General features: G+C 44.3%; 1 protein-coding gene across 1 annotated transcript in view; it reads left to right on the forward strand.

Annotated features, from left to right (window-relative positions):
- The first annotated feature begins 6,903 nt into the window (after positions 1-6,903).
- Positions 6,904-15,836, forward strand: part of LOC126425270 (uncharacterized) — a 65,192-nt gene continuing 56,259 nt past the window's right edge. Inside the window, exon 1 of the mRNA XM_050088238.1 lies at positions 6,904-6,971. The gene's annotated coding sequence lies outside the window, so the exon portion shown is untranslated. The remainder of the gene's footprint in view (positions 6,972-15,836) is intronic.

A 15,836-nucleotide genomic window follows, 5' to 3' on the forward strand; every position in this document is an offset into this window, starting at 1 on the left:
CCGTTTTCGCCTCAGTCAAACGGTGCCGCTGAACGATTGGTCCGGACTTTCAAGTCACAGATGTTGAAGTTGAAAGAGTCGCATTCTCGGGAGGACGCGTTGTTGCTCTTTTTGTCCTCGTATCGCTCTCAGCCCCGAGATGGTCGCTCGCCGGCTGAGTTGCTCCACGGTCGTCCTCATCGAACCTTGATGTCTTTGCTGCATCCGCCGCATCAGGTTCCTGTGCAGCGGCAGACTCCTGCATTTGCTCCAGGCGACGTTGTATTTTATCGCAACTATCGAGGTTCACGGCGTTGGCTCGCAGGGCGCATTCTTCACTGCCTCGGCCGCGAGATGTATTTGGTTTTGGGGGCCTCTGGTGAGGTGCGTCGGCATCTCAATCAGCTGCACCTCTGTCGTCGCACGGGTTCTGCAGCTCCCCGTCTGCTTTCAGCGACGGTGCCGTCCGGTCAGCGCCCTGGGGACCCATCTACTGGCTCGCCTCATCCCCAGGTGTTACCGACGATGCCTTCCATTTTGCCCCATGGCGACGCGCCGCCGCAGCAGCCGCCGCCGCCGCCGCCGCCGCCGCCGCCGCCTGTTCTCCCGCCGGCGCCGCCCGCATTCGACGCTTCGCTGCAGCCGCCAAGCGCCTCCCTGGGTCACGCGCCGCCGATCGCTTCCCGTGACCAGCCGTCCTCCGCCATGGACCTCTTGCCCCCTCCAGACCACATGACGTCATCGCGCGTCGGGTACCCCGACGCAATGGAGGTCGACCCGTCGGCCCCTCCTGTCTCATTACGGGCGCATACACCGCATGTTGACGAGCACCCTGGACTAGGTTTTCAGGCGTTTCCTGGCTCCCCTCGGACCGAATGGCCGGGTGCGGGTGGCACAGCCTCGCCTGTTGTTAGGCTCCCCACCTCATCGCATACGTCAACATGGGGTCCTCCCCACGGCGGGCGGAAGCCTTATCTCACGACCGTTCGCCGATTTGCGTGGGAGGAATGTGGTGTCACCGCCAGACACCACACTTGCTAGGAGGTAGCTTAAATCGGCCGCGGTTCATTTAGTACATGTCGGACCCGCGTGTCGCCACTGTGTGATCGCAGACCTAGCGCCACCACAAGGCAGGTCTCGATATACGATAGAGCACTCGCCGCAGTTGTACGACGACATTGCTAGCAACAATACGGACACTGCCTTCCTCTCATTTGCCGAGAGACAGTTAGAATAGCCTTCTGGTAAGTCCATGGCTACGACCTAGCAAGGCGCCATTAGCCTTACCTAGTTTGAGAGTTATCGTATAAATGTCTCAAGAAGAAAGCTGTATTCATCAAAGAATAAAAGTTAAGTATAAAGCAGCTACGTACTTTTCTTGCTACCATTCAATAGTTATCCTGTTCCAGACTTGACACCAGTCGGCGTGTGTGTACGCGTGCCTTTCTTTTGGCTCCCTTCCCAGTGTGGCGTAGCACGCTTGTTACGCCACAACATCCTTCATAGTGTGCATATTTATTTTTCTTTTTGTCATAGAGTGTATAAAAATATACATTATTGAAACTTCCTGGCAGACTAAAACTGAGCGCCGGACTGAGACTCGAACTCGGGACCTTTGCCTTTCGCGTGCAAGTGATCTACCAACTGAGCTGTCCAAGCACAACTCACTCTCCGTCCTCACAGCTTTACAGTTTTAATCCGACAGGAAGTTTCACATCAGCGCACACTCCATTGCAGAGTGAAAATCTCATTCTGGAAACATCCCCCAGGATGTGGCTAAGCCATGTCCCCGCAATATCCTTTCTTTCAGGAGTGCTAGTTCTGAGAGGTTGGCAGGAGAGCTTCTGGAAAGCCTGGCAGGTAGGAGACGAGATACTGGCAGAAGTAAAGCTGTGAGGACGGGGCGTGAGTCGTTCTTGGGTACCTCAGTTGGTAGAGCAGTTCCCTGCGAAAGCAAAGGTCCCGAGTTCGAGTCTCGGTCCGGCACACAGTTTTAATCTGCCAGGAAGTTTCATATCAGCGCACACTCCGCTGCAGAGTGAAAATCTCTTTCTGGATATACATTATTCACTGCTCACAAGTAAGTCATTATACTGATATATAAAAATCGTGATGCCCAATAGCTGCTTATGTCATGTAAAGAGTGACAATTATTGAACTATATGAAAAAATCTACCTCTGAATCTACTCCATACTCCGAAAGCCACCTGACGGTGTGTGGCGGAGGGTACCTCGAGTACCTCTATCAGTTCTCCCTTATATAACTTAGTAACAAACTAAAGCGTGGACACATTTTATTCAACATGTAAACGTCACTGCAGATATTCGGATTTAGGTTATGACACGTTTGATATGCTTACCATCATTGACGATGGTGTGGCGCAGACGAATAGCGAAATTCTGCATTACCCGCTGAAGTGTGGGAACATCGATGGTGTCGATAGCTGTTTTCAGCTCAACGATGGTTTTAGGATTACTGCTGTGAGCCGTCTTTAATACAGCCCCACAAAAAGGAGTCGCATGTGTTCAGATCCGGAGAATATAGTGGCCAATCCAGGCTATTGCCAGTGGCCTCTGGGTGCCCCAGTGCCAGAATGCGTTCCCCAAAATGCTCCTCCAGGACATTAAACACTCTCCTGTTTCGATGGGATCGAGCTCCGTCTTAGCATGAGCCACATCTTGCCGAAATCAGGGTCGCTTTGGATAATGGGGATGAAATCATCTTCCACAACTTTCTCGTACCGTTCGGTAGTCACCGTGCCATCAAGGAATATCGCAGCGATTATTCCGTGACTGGACACTGCACGCCACACAGTCACCCATTGAGGCTGAAGAGACTTCTCGGTCGCGAAATGCGGATTTTCAGTCCCCCAAATGTGCCAGTTTTGCTTATTGACGAACCCAGCCAAATGAAAGTGGGCTTCGTCGCTAAACGAAGCCACACAGCGCATACTAATTCCGATCATGCCCCGCAGCCAGCCGTGCAGTTTGAAAGTCCTACGCAAACAGTTCAGAATTTATCACGATTTTGTTTCATACATTTCAATGATTGTCATTCAGGCCGCTGGACCTGATGGGATACCAGTTCGATTTTACACAGAGTACGCGGAGGAACTTGCCCCCCTTCTTGCAGCGGTGTACCGCAGGTCTCTAGAAGAGCGTAGCGTTCCAAAGGATTGGAAAAGGGCACAGGTCATCCCCGTTTTCAAGAAGGGACGTCGAACAGATGTGCAGAACTATAGACCTATCTATATCTCTAACGTCGATCAGTTGTAGAATTTTGGAACACGTATTATGTTCGAGTATAATGACTTTTCTGGATACTAGAAATCTACTCTGTAGGAATCAGCATGGGTTTCGAAAAAGACGGTCTTGTGAAACCCAGCTCGCGCTATTCATCCACGAGACTCAGAGGGCCATAGACACGGGTTCACAGGTAGATGTCGTGTTTCTTGACTTCCGCAAGGCGTTCGATACAGTTCCCCACAGTCGTTTAATGAACAAAGTAATAGCATATGGACTATCAGACCAATTGTGTGATTGTATTGAGGAGTTGCTAGATAGCAGAACGCAGCATGTCATTCTCAATGGAGAGAAGTCTTCCGAAGTAAGAGTGATTTCAGGTGTGCCGCAGGGGAGTGTCATAGGACCGTTGCTATTCACAATATACATAAATGACCTTGTGGATGACATCGGAAGGCACTGAGGCTTTTTGCAGATGATGCTGTGGTGTATCGAGAGGTTGTAACAATGGAAAAATGTACTGAAATGCAGGAGGATCTGCAGCGAATTGACGCATGGTGCAGGGAATGGCAATTGAATCTCAATGTAGACAAGTGTAATGTGCTGCGAATACATAGAAAGATAGATCCCTTATCATTTAGCTACAAAATAGCAGGTTAGCAACTGGAAGCAGTTAATTCCATAAATTATATGGGAGTACCCATTAGGAGTGATTTAAAATGGAATGATCATATAAAGTTGATCGTCGGTAAAGCAGATGCCAGACTGAGATTCATTGGAAGAATCCTAAGGAAATGCAATCCGAAAACAAAGGAAGTAGGTTACAGTACGCTTGTTCGCCCACTGCTTGAATACTGCTCGGCAGTGTGGGATCCGTACCAGGGTTGATAGAAGAGATAGAGAAGATCCAACGGAGAGCAGCGCGCTTCGTTATAGGATTATTTAGTAATCGCGAAAGCGTTACGGAGATGATAGATAAACTCCAGTGGAAGACTCTGCAGGAGAGACGCTCAGTAGCTCGATACGGGCTTTTGTTAAAGTTTCGAGAACACGCCTTCACCGAAGAGTCAAGTAGTATATTGCTCTCTCCTACGTATATCTCGCGAAGAGACCATGAGGATAAAATCAGAGAGATTAGAGCCCACACAGAAGCATACCGACAATCCTTCTTTCCACGTACAATACGAGACTGGAATAGAAGGGAGAACCGATAGAGGTACTCAGGGTACCCTCCGCCACACACCGTCAGGTGGCTTGCGGAGTATGGATGTAGATGCAGATGTAGGTAATCGTGTTGCTCAGTGGTTGCTTATGTCATGTAGGCAGGTAGGACATTTTCTGACTTTTCAGCTTGCGCTTCAGAGTAGTCATAAAACTGAAAAGACGGCTGTGCTAAATAAATGAATACTGGTTTATAGTCTAATGGAGGAAATTTCCTTTAAAAAGATTGCGTACGTAGCGGGAACGCCGCGAGTGCGCAGTGGTGTACTCGCTCTCCTTTCAGAGCGAGTCGAGTTCAGTTGTTCCCGACAGGTGACGAGAGTCTAGTCTGCGAACACACGGACAGGGCGCGCTCAGAGATAACATCAGAGGACTCGTTGGCGAATTTAAAAAGCGTATACGGAGCTTATTTCTGATATCTACCACATACCTGAGTATTCTTCTACTGTCGGAAACACAAGTGTCTTGTTGAGCAGTCTCCTTTATAAGGTGACTGCTTTTTCCCAGTATGCTACCAACAAACTAAAGTCTGCCACCAGCTTTACCTACAATCTGGCTTATATTTTCATTCCATTTCACATTCCTGCAAACTGTTACACCCAAATATGTGTATGACTTCAACGATTCCAACTGAGACGCACAGGGTTGTAGTCATAGAATACTCCTTTCTTTCCTCTTGTGAGGTGCGTAATTTTATATTTGTATTAATGTAAAGCAAGTTGTCAATCTTTGATTATGTGGACCTTATCGCAAAAAGCGTCTCATCACACACCCAAGCGACAAGCAAACTGGTATAGGCATGTGAGATACGTAAACAGGTAGAATGCGACGCTGCAGTCGGCAACGCCTATATAAGACAACAAGTGTCTGGTGCAGTGGTTAGATCGGTTACTGCTCCTACAATGGCAGGTTATCAAGATTTAAGTGAGTTTGAACGTGGTGATACAGTGGGTGCACGAGCGATGGGACACAGCATCTCCGAGGCAGCAATCAAGTGGGGATTTTTCCGTACGACCATTTCAAGAGTGTAGCGTGAATATCAGGAGTCCGGTAAAACATCTAATCTCCGACATCGCTGCGGCCGGAAAAAGATCCTGCGAGAACGGGACCAACGACGACTGAAGAGCATCGTTCAACGTGACAGAAGTGCAACCCTCCCGCAAACTGCTGTAAATTTCAATGCTGGCGAGTGTCAGCTTGCGAACCATTCAACGAAACATCATCTATATGGGCTTTCCGAGCCGATGGCGCACTCCTGCACCGTTGATGACCGCACGACACAAAGTTTTGCGCCTCGCTTGGACTCCTCAACATCGACATTGGACTGTTGATGACTGGAAAAATGTTGCCTAGTCGGACGAGTCTCGTTTCAAATTGTATCGAGCGGATGGACGTGTACGGGCATGGACACAAGCTTATGAGTCCATGGACCCTGCATGTCAGCAGGGTACGTTTCGAGCTGTTGCAGGCTCTGTAATGGTGTGGGGCGTGTGCAGTTGTAGTCTAGATACGACTATGCAGGTGATACGCACGTAAGCATCTTCTCTGATCACCTGCATCCATTCATGTCCATTGTGCGTTCCGACGGACTTGATCAATTTCAGCAGGACAATGCGACAACCCGCACATCCAGAATTGCTACAGAATGGCTCCAGGAACACACTTAGGAGTTTAAACACTTCAGCTGGACACCAAACTCCCCAGACATGAAAATTATTGAGCACATCTGTAATGTCTTGCAACGTGCTGTTCAGAAGAGATCTCCACCCGCTCATGCTCTTACGGATTTATGTACAGCCCTGGAGGATTAATGGTGGCAACTCCCTCCAGCACTACTCAGACAGTCGAGTCCATGCCACGTCGTGTTACGGCACTTCTACGTGGTCTCTGGGGCTCTACTCGATATTATACAGGTGTACCAGTTTCTTTGGCTCTTCAGTCTGCTTAGGAACCTGAGGGCAGCACGTGTGTGCATTTATCACCATGGTCAGCCAATGACCAAGATGAAACACCCTGACAAAATGTGCGCTCTGACTTTTAATTCTCTCAGTTGTTGTTAGCAATAACAGAAGCGTCGATTCACATCTCAGTGCTTCGTCCTGCCAGTATTCTATTTGGCACAAGGACCTCTAGCAGGTTCCGGATAACTTATAATGCTAGTAATAAGTTAATTATGTTGTTCTACAAGCTCATTTCACAGGGCCACCCATTCCCATTCTCCAGCAGTTCACGTCAATTCCAGACGCGCACGAGCGTATTAAGCCGCAGCAGCGTCCCACACAACTACTTGAGGAACATCCGTCATCGGTCGCTATCTCCTTCTGGTACAGGACGTTGAGACGACGAGAGACATATTAAGCACACTTTGCTGGAAGTGGGTTTGCGGCCGCAGTTGAAAGGGTGGGGGAATCGTGGAAGCGATAGCGGTACATCACACAGGAGCCAGAGGTCTGTGTAGCAGCAGACGCTACTGGAACTACGTAACGCCACATACACGACAAGCGAGGCAGACCTCAGGCTCTTAAACCGTGAGTAAGCGATCCTTTGTTCAGAAGATATACAGGGTGTTCAAAAAGTCTCTGCGCAGTGCCGTATGATTGTTAGCCGCGCGCGCCGTGTGATTGTTCCCCTGCCTGACTTACTTCCCTTCAAGTGGACTCTCCCAACGTTCCACTGTTTCGTTTATCTCAGCCAGCGTCCGTAGCATCGTTAGTGTGTGACGTTACGTGTTGACGTGAACGTCTTAGTTCCTTTGGTCGTTTGTTTCGTTTTTGTCACTGTTAAAATGCTAACCACTGAAGAACGTGTGTTTTTAGTCGAACAAGTGTTCACAGCTAGCGGTAAATATACAGTTTCAGTTCGTCAAACATTTAATTCAGTTTTCCTGGAGACAACACTCCCAAATCGCGATACTGTGCGAGATTTCATCAACAAATTTCGAAGTACGGGTTCAGTGACAGATGCACCGAGAAGTGGTCATCCTAGCGTTTTGTCTGAGGATAAACTGCTCGATATTTCCCATAAAATGTCCGAGTCCCAACAAGTTAGTAAGAAAACTCGCCCAGGGAATCTATGTTAGTGTCGGAACGGCCCACACAGTTGTTGGTTAGTTGGTTGGTTGGTTTGTGGGCAAATACTGATCATGGGAAGAGACTGCATTATTGTCAATGATTCAAAAATTTCGTTCAACAAAATGGAAGGGATATTTTTAATGAAACGTTTTTCACTGATGAGGCGTGGTTTCATTTATCTGGGTATATGAACACGCAGAATTCTCGTATGTGGAGTACTGCAAATCCATTGTGTATTCATGAGGAACTACTTCATTTTGTGAAAATAGGAGATTGGATTGCAATTTCTAGACGTCGGATTGTGGGTCCCATATTTTTCAAGGAAACAATAAACGCACATCGATACTGCAGTGATATTCTGGACCCATTCATAGGAGAACTTGTGTTAAGTGAAATACTGAACGGTTATTTTCAGCAAGATGATGCAACCGCGCAGACAGCTCACGTTTCAATGTCACTGCTTGCTGATGTTTTTCGTGATCACAGAATTTCACAGGGACTTTGGCCTCCACGATCGCCTGACCTAACACCACTTGGCTTTTTCTTCTGGGGTGCAGCGAAAGCAACTGTCTATAAAAACCGTCCAAAATCCATCGATGAATTGAAAACTGCAATATCCACTTTCACTGCTTCTGTTGCAGAAGAAATGTTACAGCTTGTGTTTGGAAACATGATTAGAAGAATTAAATTGTGTATTCAACAACAGGGGGGACACTTTCAACATTTAATGTGAAAATTTGTAAGTAAAAATGAATATTCAGTTAATTAATAACTTGTATTTCAATGAGTTTCATTTCGGTGTATTCACTGCGGCATACGGCACGCGCGTCTAACAATCACACGACACTGCGGAGAAACTTTTCCAACACCTCGTAGTTATTTATATGCTCTTACAACAGACACCATGCTCTTTTTTTTTTAAAAAAAAAAGAAAGAAAAAAGAGTCATTCCTTGCGCTCTTGTTATTGTCATAAATGGAATCAATGTGAAGGGTAGGCTGTTTGGCGTTCCTCTCACTTGATGTAAAAAATCTGTTAGATGCGAAGACCCAAGATCCATATTATGGATTAAATTGGCTGCAGACCATTCCATGAGATTGGTGCCAGAGTTCACTTGTACTATGTTCCGCGTTTCAAGCAATAAACCAAAACATCTATCTGAACTATGTGGTTTTTTAGTAAACACAGTTCAAGGAGTTCGAAATTTACAGTAACAAATATCGGCCATGTTTTTTTTCACTGTTGCCAACTTAATTAAGGAAGACCTTCACAAAAAAAGGAAAATACTGGACGTTTTAACCACATACCGCAACAATAAGTCATAACTGCCTGCGTTATCCCTTACAAATCTTTGTACAGACATTCCTCTATCGACCATATCAAGGGATGTGAGATAACCAAAATATAAACATGTACTTCTTGTAAGAATTACGCTTCCTAGTGGCAAGCACTACGTCATTTAATATTATTTTTAATACAGGAAAGATTCTCGTTTGTATATTAAATCCATCGGAAACTGTACAAGTGTGATTGCATCAATATTTGAGTCTGTTATTGCTTCCACGACTCGTTCTGCCATCTTAGCAAAATCAAGTAAACGTAATTTGTACAAACTTTAGAACGAATGTAAAATGACGTATAAAATGTCTCGTCCCGAAGGAACTGTTATACTGATTGCAAATCTGGTTTTAGATTTTGCGTGTCATCCATAATTACACACTTATGGAGAACCTGATATTATGATTAATATTTTATCACTTTAATTCACCTGTTATGTTTAGATGCCAGCTGTGTGTGTAAATGATTATCTTTTGTACTCTAGAATCAGTTCAGTCAGAGTTACTTTTGAAAACAGTCTTAACTGGATTTAAGTACTGGGTAACAGATCCCTATCTGATTACGTGATACTACAGTTTTGAAATTACCCAAAACAGAAGGTCCCACAGGGACCTTTTTATCACGTCGTGATATTTAGTTATTATTAATTCTCAGTTCCTATAGTAAAATATGGGGTAATGAATTTATCTGGTTTCAACATTCTAAATATGTATGTCTTACAAGGCTCCGAAGATGCTGTTTCAGAAGGATTGTTTGATATCTACAAAATAAGCAAGCAATCACCACTGTTATGGTGTTGTTAAAAGCATGTCTTATGTTTAAAAAAAAATATAATTTACGAAATGTCGGTTTAGGTTGCCGGTACGATCAAATAGTCTGATACAAGATGTCGCGATCACCTTTGCTTCAATAGACAACAACCAATTACTCCAATTGTGTCTCAATTGGAAGGTACTATTTTGGGTTCTGAAGGCAGCGGGGGTAAAATACACGTAGCGAAAGATTATCTGCAACTTTTAGAGAGAGTGGACTGTAATCAGAAGAGTCGAAGGATATGAAAGGCGGTCAGTAGTTGAAAAGGGAGTGAGCCAGGGGTGTAGCACATGGCTGTCTTATTCAGTCGGTACAAGAAAATCAGTGATGGGAAGTACGGAGAGATCTTGGTGAGGGAATTAGCCTTCAGGTAAAAGAATTGAAAACATTCAGGTTTACTGACAATATTGAAATTAATTAAATTAAAAAAGCCTTCGAACGGAGTGGAGAGTGTTTAAAACAATGATTGTAAAATGAATATCAAGAAAACAAAAATGAGGCTAGTGGAAAATAGGCTAATAAATTCAGGCGATACGGAAGGGATTAGTTTAGGGAATGAGACACCAAGCGTAGCAGACGATTTTTGGTATTCGGGCAGAAAAATAGCGAACGATGCAGGAGAAAAAGATGTAAAATGGAAACTCCAAATAGAAAAAAAAAATCTTGTCTGGAGAAGAGGAATTAATTGACATTGAAAAACTCGAAAGTCTCTTCCTAAGGCATTTTGCTGTTTTGTCCGTCTGCTTTGGTGGACAACAATTGTTCACACTGGTTTGGTAGAATACGTTTATTTAACAAGAAGTGCATTGACTACAACGTAAGAATTAATTATGTAAGAAAGGCAGTGCCTTCTGAAATGTTTTCTTCAGGCAGTTCTCAGTTGCTGTTGTTGTTGTTGTTGTTGTTGTTGTGGTTGTTGTGGTCTTCAGTCCTGAGACTGGTTTGATGCACTCTCCATGCTACTCTATCCTGTGCAAGCTTCTTTATCTCCCAGTACTTAATGCAACCTACATCCTTCTGAATCTGTTTAGTGTATTCATGTCTTGGTCTCCCTCTACGATTTTTACCCTCCATGCTGCCCTCCAATGCTAAATTTGTGATCCCTTGATGTCTCAGAACATGTCTTACCAACCGGTCCCTTCATCTAGTCAAGTTGTGCCATCTAATCTTCAGCATTCTTCTGTAGCACCACATTTCGAAAGTTCTATTCTCTTCTTGTCCAAACTATTTATCGTCCGTATTTCACTTCCATACATGGCTACACTCCATGCAAATACTTTCAGAAACGACTCCCTGACACTTAAATCTATACTCGATGTTAACAAATTTCTCTTCCTCAGAAACGCTTTCCTTGCCATTGCCACTCTACATCTTATACCCTCTCTACTTCGACCATCATCAGTTATTTTGCTCCCCAAATAGCAAAACTCCTTTACTACTTTAAGTGTCTCATTTGCTAATCTAATTTCCTTAGCATCACCCGATTTAATTCGACTACATTCCATTATCCTCGTTTTGCTTTTGTTGATGTTCATCTTACATCCTCCTTTCAAGACACTGTCCATTCCGTTCAACTGTTATTCCAAGTCCTTTGCTGTCTCTGACAGAATTACAACGTCATCGGCGAACCTCAAAGTTTTTATTTCTTCTCCATGGATTTTAATACCTACTCCGAATTTTTCTTTTGTTTCCTTTACTGCTTGCTCAATATACAGATTGAACAACATCGGGGAGAGGCTACAACCCTGTCTTACTCCCTTCCCAACCACTGCTTCCCTTTCATACCCCTCGACTCCTATAACTGCCATTTGGTTTCTGTACAAATTGTAAATAGCCTTTCGCTCCCTGTATTTTACCCCTGCCACCTTTAGATTTTGAAAGAGAGTATTCCAGTCAACATTGTCAAAAGCTTTCTCTAAGTCTACAAATGTTAAAAATGTAGTTCTCAGTAGCGGATGTAAACTGAAGAGCCAAAGAAACTGGTACACCTGCCTAATATCGTGTAGGGCCCACGCGAGCACGCAGAAGTGCCGCATCACGACGTGGCATTGACTCGACTGATTTCTGAAGTAGTGCTAGAGGGAAATGATACCGTGAATCCTACAGGAATGTCCATTAACCTATAAGAGTACGACGGGGTGGAGAGTTCCTCTGAACAGCACTTTGCAAGGCGCCCCAGATATGCTAAATCATGTTCATGTCTTGGGAGTTTGGTGGTCAGCGGAAGTCTTAAAACGCAGAAGAGTGTTCCTGAAGCCACTCTGTAGGAAGTCTGAGCGCGTAGAGTGTCGCTTTGTCCGCTAAAATTAAGTCCGTCGGAATGCGCAATGGACATGAATGGATGCAGGTGAACAGACAGGACGCTTACGTACGTGTCACCTGTCAGAGTCGTATTTAGACGAATCACGGATGAACACGGCCGACACTATTACAGAGCCTCTACCAGCTTGAACAGTCCCCGGCTGATACGCTGGTTCCATGGATCCATGTGGTTGTTCCATATCCGTACATGTCCATTCGCTCGATAAAAATTGAAACGAGACTCGTCCGACCAGGAAACATGTTTCCAGTCATCAACAGTCCAATATCGGTGTTGACGGGCCCAAGCAAGGCATAAAGCTTTGCGTCGTGCAGTCATCAAAGGTACACGAGTGGGCCTATGGCTCCGATAGCCCATATCGATGATGTCTCGTTGAATGCTTCGCACGCTGACACATGTTGATGGTCCAGTTTTGAAATCTGCAGCAATCTGCGGAAGGGCTGTACTTCTGTCACGTTGAAAGATTTTCTTCAGACGCTGTTGGTCCCGTTCCTGCGGGATCTTTTTGAAGCTGCACCAATGTCGGAGATGCCTCGGTCTGTCCCGTCGCTCGTGCGCCGAATATAACACCACGTGCAAACTCACTAAGTTTTTGAGAACCTGCTATTGTAGCAGCAGAATCCTATCTAACAACTGCGCTAGACACTTGTATTGCATAGGTGTTGCCGACCACAGCGCCGTATTCTGCCTGTTTACATATCTCTGTATTTTAATACGCGTGCCTATGCCAGTTTCTTTCACGCTTCAGTGTATGTTTCATGGAACTCATGACACTTGCCTGCATTAGAACAACTGATTAATTTGCTACTGGTTTCGGTCAACGACCATCCTCTGGCACCTGAATGCATGTTAAAAGAAAACTTCACTGTATATAACGTCGTATGGACACAAAAATATAAAACATAAGTTATGAAAAATTGTGTCGTGCAAGTCACGTGTCAATCACTTTGAAACACAAAATCGCATCGGACATGAAATTCATGAATACTAATGCACGAGAACAGTTATTTTCCCACATCAGCAACGTTCATCGTACACACGCGATAGGAAATTGGACATATGTTGTCTGGACCTGGTATTAGTAGATAAAAACTTAACCACCAGTTACAATATTTTGTTACACTTTTTTTTGGAACGGCGTGTCACAAGGTCCTGTGGCGATTAAGTTCCTCGGACTTCTAGTCTATGCACTTTAATCTTCTATTTTAATCGTTTTTCGCTTCTTTTCTTTAGTTATTCTACCAACTTCATGTTATTTAATTAGTTCCCTAAGCTTGCTCTTGCGTATGTTATTATTTTTGTCTAAGATGACCACAAGACCGTTCCAAAATCATTTACCGTAACTTACGCATTTCCTTTTAACAATTTTAAATTTAACTTTATTCGTGTTTTTACACTTTATCACTGTAATAACTTATATATTTAGCAAGTCCATTATAGATTTCACCTATTGTATTGTTCACTTATTACAACTGTACAATTTTTACAATCGACGATAATCGGAAGGGCTTATTTCAATAGTGGTACAAGTCCATTACCTCCACTTTTCTTTCTATAATGCTTCTGAAATAATGGCCCATACAAACAGAAAGAAAGGTTCATCTCTAGCAAGAAGCCATATGCTTGAATATTTCTGGTATCTCAACTGCAGATTTTTCAGCACTCATTTAACTTTAGAACTCTGTATCTCAGAACGAGCAAAAATGGACTTTTACCACTATTGAAATAAGCCCTTCACCTGTCCACTTACAGTAGCGACATGAAATGAGCTCACGACACAAACATACTATGTTGCAAATGTTTTTTTTATTTTTTCAGTCTTTGATCACAATATCAATTCTTTAGACGATGACCGGTTTCAGTCCGTAATGGCCATCCTCAGATCTTTCTTTACACCATGTCCTAAAGTGATAAGGCCTTATGGCCACTATGGCCTTGTCAGTTTAGGACATGGTGTAAAAAAAGATCTGAGGATGGTCATTACGGACTGAAACCGGTCATCGTCTAAAGAATTGATATTGTGATCAAAGACTGGAAAAATAAAAAACCATTTGACAGTATTGGATCACTGTTTGTATAAGCGACCATGTCGCAGTTGGTGATACTATGTTGCGGCCGCTGTACTGCAGTTTGTTATGACCAGTAGCGATAGAGACGGTATGACACAGCCAGAACTATAGCCTAGTTCACATCGCCGGCCGGAGTGGCCGAGCGGTTCTAGGCACTACAATCTGGAACCGCGCGACCGCTACGGTCGCAGGTTCGAATCCTGCCTCGGGCATGGATGTATGTGATGTCCTTAGCTTGGTTAGGTTTAATTAGTTCTAAGTTCTAGGGGACTGATGACCTCAGAAGTTAAGTCCCATAGTGCTCAGAGCCATTTGAACCTAGTTCACATCACATTTTAAATATGTTCGACGATGCTGGTCTTATTTTGTATATGTTTTGTGACGACGCCATTATGGCTTTGTTAGTTTAGGACAAGTTATAGAGCATGGATGCCGCGTCGTATGTTAAGCTCATGTTTTCTTATCCATGAAAGTAACAATTTTTCTTTATGGCATATTTTATTGTTCTAGGACGTAACCTGTTCACGAATTGTATTCCATTTCCCATAATTTTCTGCAGACCTGAAGATCGTAATTGCTGACTGAAGCTGGTCTGATGACGAAAAGTTTTGTGGTAACTGGCGGAAATAAAAGAAACTCATCCTACGCTTCCTGGATCACAGTCTTATCCGCGACTGCGTCGCAACTTGTGAAATTTTGCTTTCTTGGAAAGACATTGTGCACTCACTGTACTCACTGTCCATGCTTCCAGTCTCGCCAAGTTACTGGCCAGCCCAGTGCCAGGGCATAACCTCTGGGATTCGCTCACTGGGCCAGGCCAACATCCATCGGGTTTATAGAGCACTGGCACACCTGTAACGCTGCAGGTAGCATAAGTTTTCGTAGATTAAGTAGAATTAGGAACCACATAGCGGTAAGATCATAACTAAGATTTACCTGTAGTGTAGAATAAATAGCTGCATATTTGTGTATGAAAATAGGACCCACTAATGTAATCTGGTAGTGGGTTAATATGTATAATGTAATGAGTTGAATAAAGAATTAAAGAAAAAAAAGTAATGCGTGTCAGATTAAAGTAACAACGAGAGCACAAGAGTGACGATTCAGTTTGAAATATTTCAATACATAACGCTTCTTCCAAAATTAATGAGAAAACATGTTGATATTAAAGCAGTAATAGTGCATCACACTTTCTGTGTTTGGCTTCATAAATCTGAATTAAATCTTGAATTTTACATATCCTGCAGAATGGAAGGGAGTAATCATCCCTGGCTGGGATGGCTAACATAAAATCAGAGGGTGTTATGGTCTGGTACAGAGTGGAGAAACCATCCCCTTCTTTGTCCCCCCCCCCCCCCCCTGCAGAAAATCGCACATTGCTTTTCACTCTCTAGCGGCATCTGTCCTTCTTTGAAACGCGTACACCACTCAAATAGTCGCGCAAGGGAAGCCTCCTTCATGGGTCTCCGTAACCGTTTTAACTATTACAACGTAAATTCGAAACACCGTTCGTTGCTCTACTACAGTTTGTGACACAACAGCTTTGACACACTACGGCCGCACGTCCTCCGCTTAAAGCTGCCCGCTCCCAACTGACTAGTCAGTTACGTGTGTTGTTTACAGCTGTTAGTTCCAGCTGCCTCCGGAAAGGAAAGGAAATTTATGGTGAGGTCTTATGGGACCAAAATGATGAGGTCATTGGTCCCTAAGTCTACACACTACTTAAACTAACTTACGCTAATGGCAACACACACATCCACGCCCGAGGGAGGACACGGGCTGC

This window comes from Schistocerca serialis, chromosome 10, assembly GCF_023864345.2.
Source record: "Schistocerca serialis cubense isolate TAMUIC-IGC-003099 chromosome 10, iqSchSeri2.2, whole genome shotgun sequence".
Classification (NCBI taxonomy): Eukaryota; Metazoa; Arthropoda; class Insecta; order Orthoptera; family Acrididae; genus Schistocerca; species Schistocerca serialis.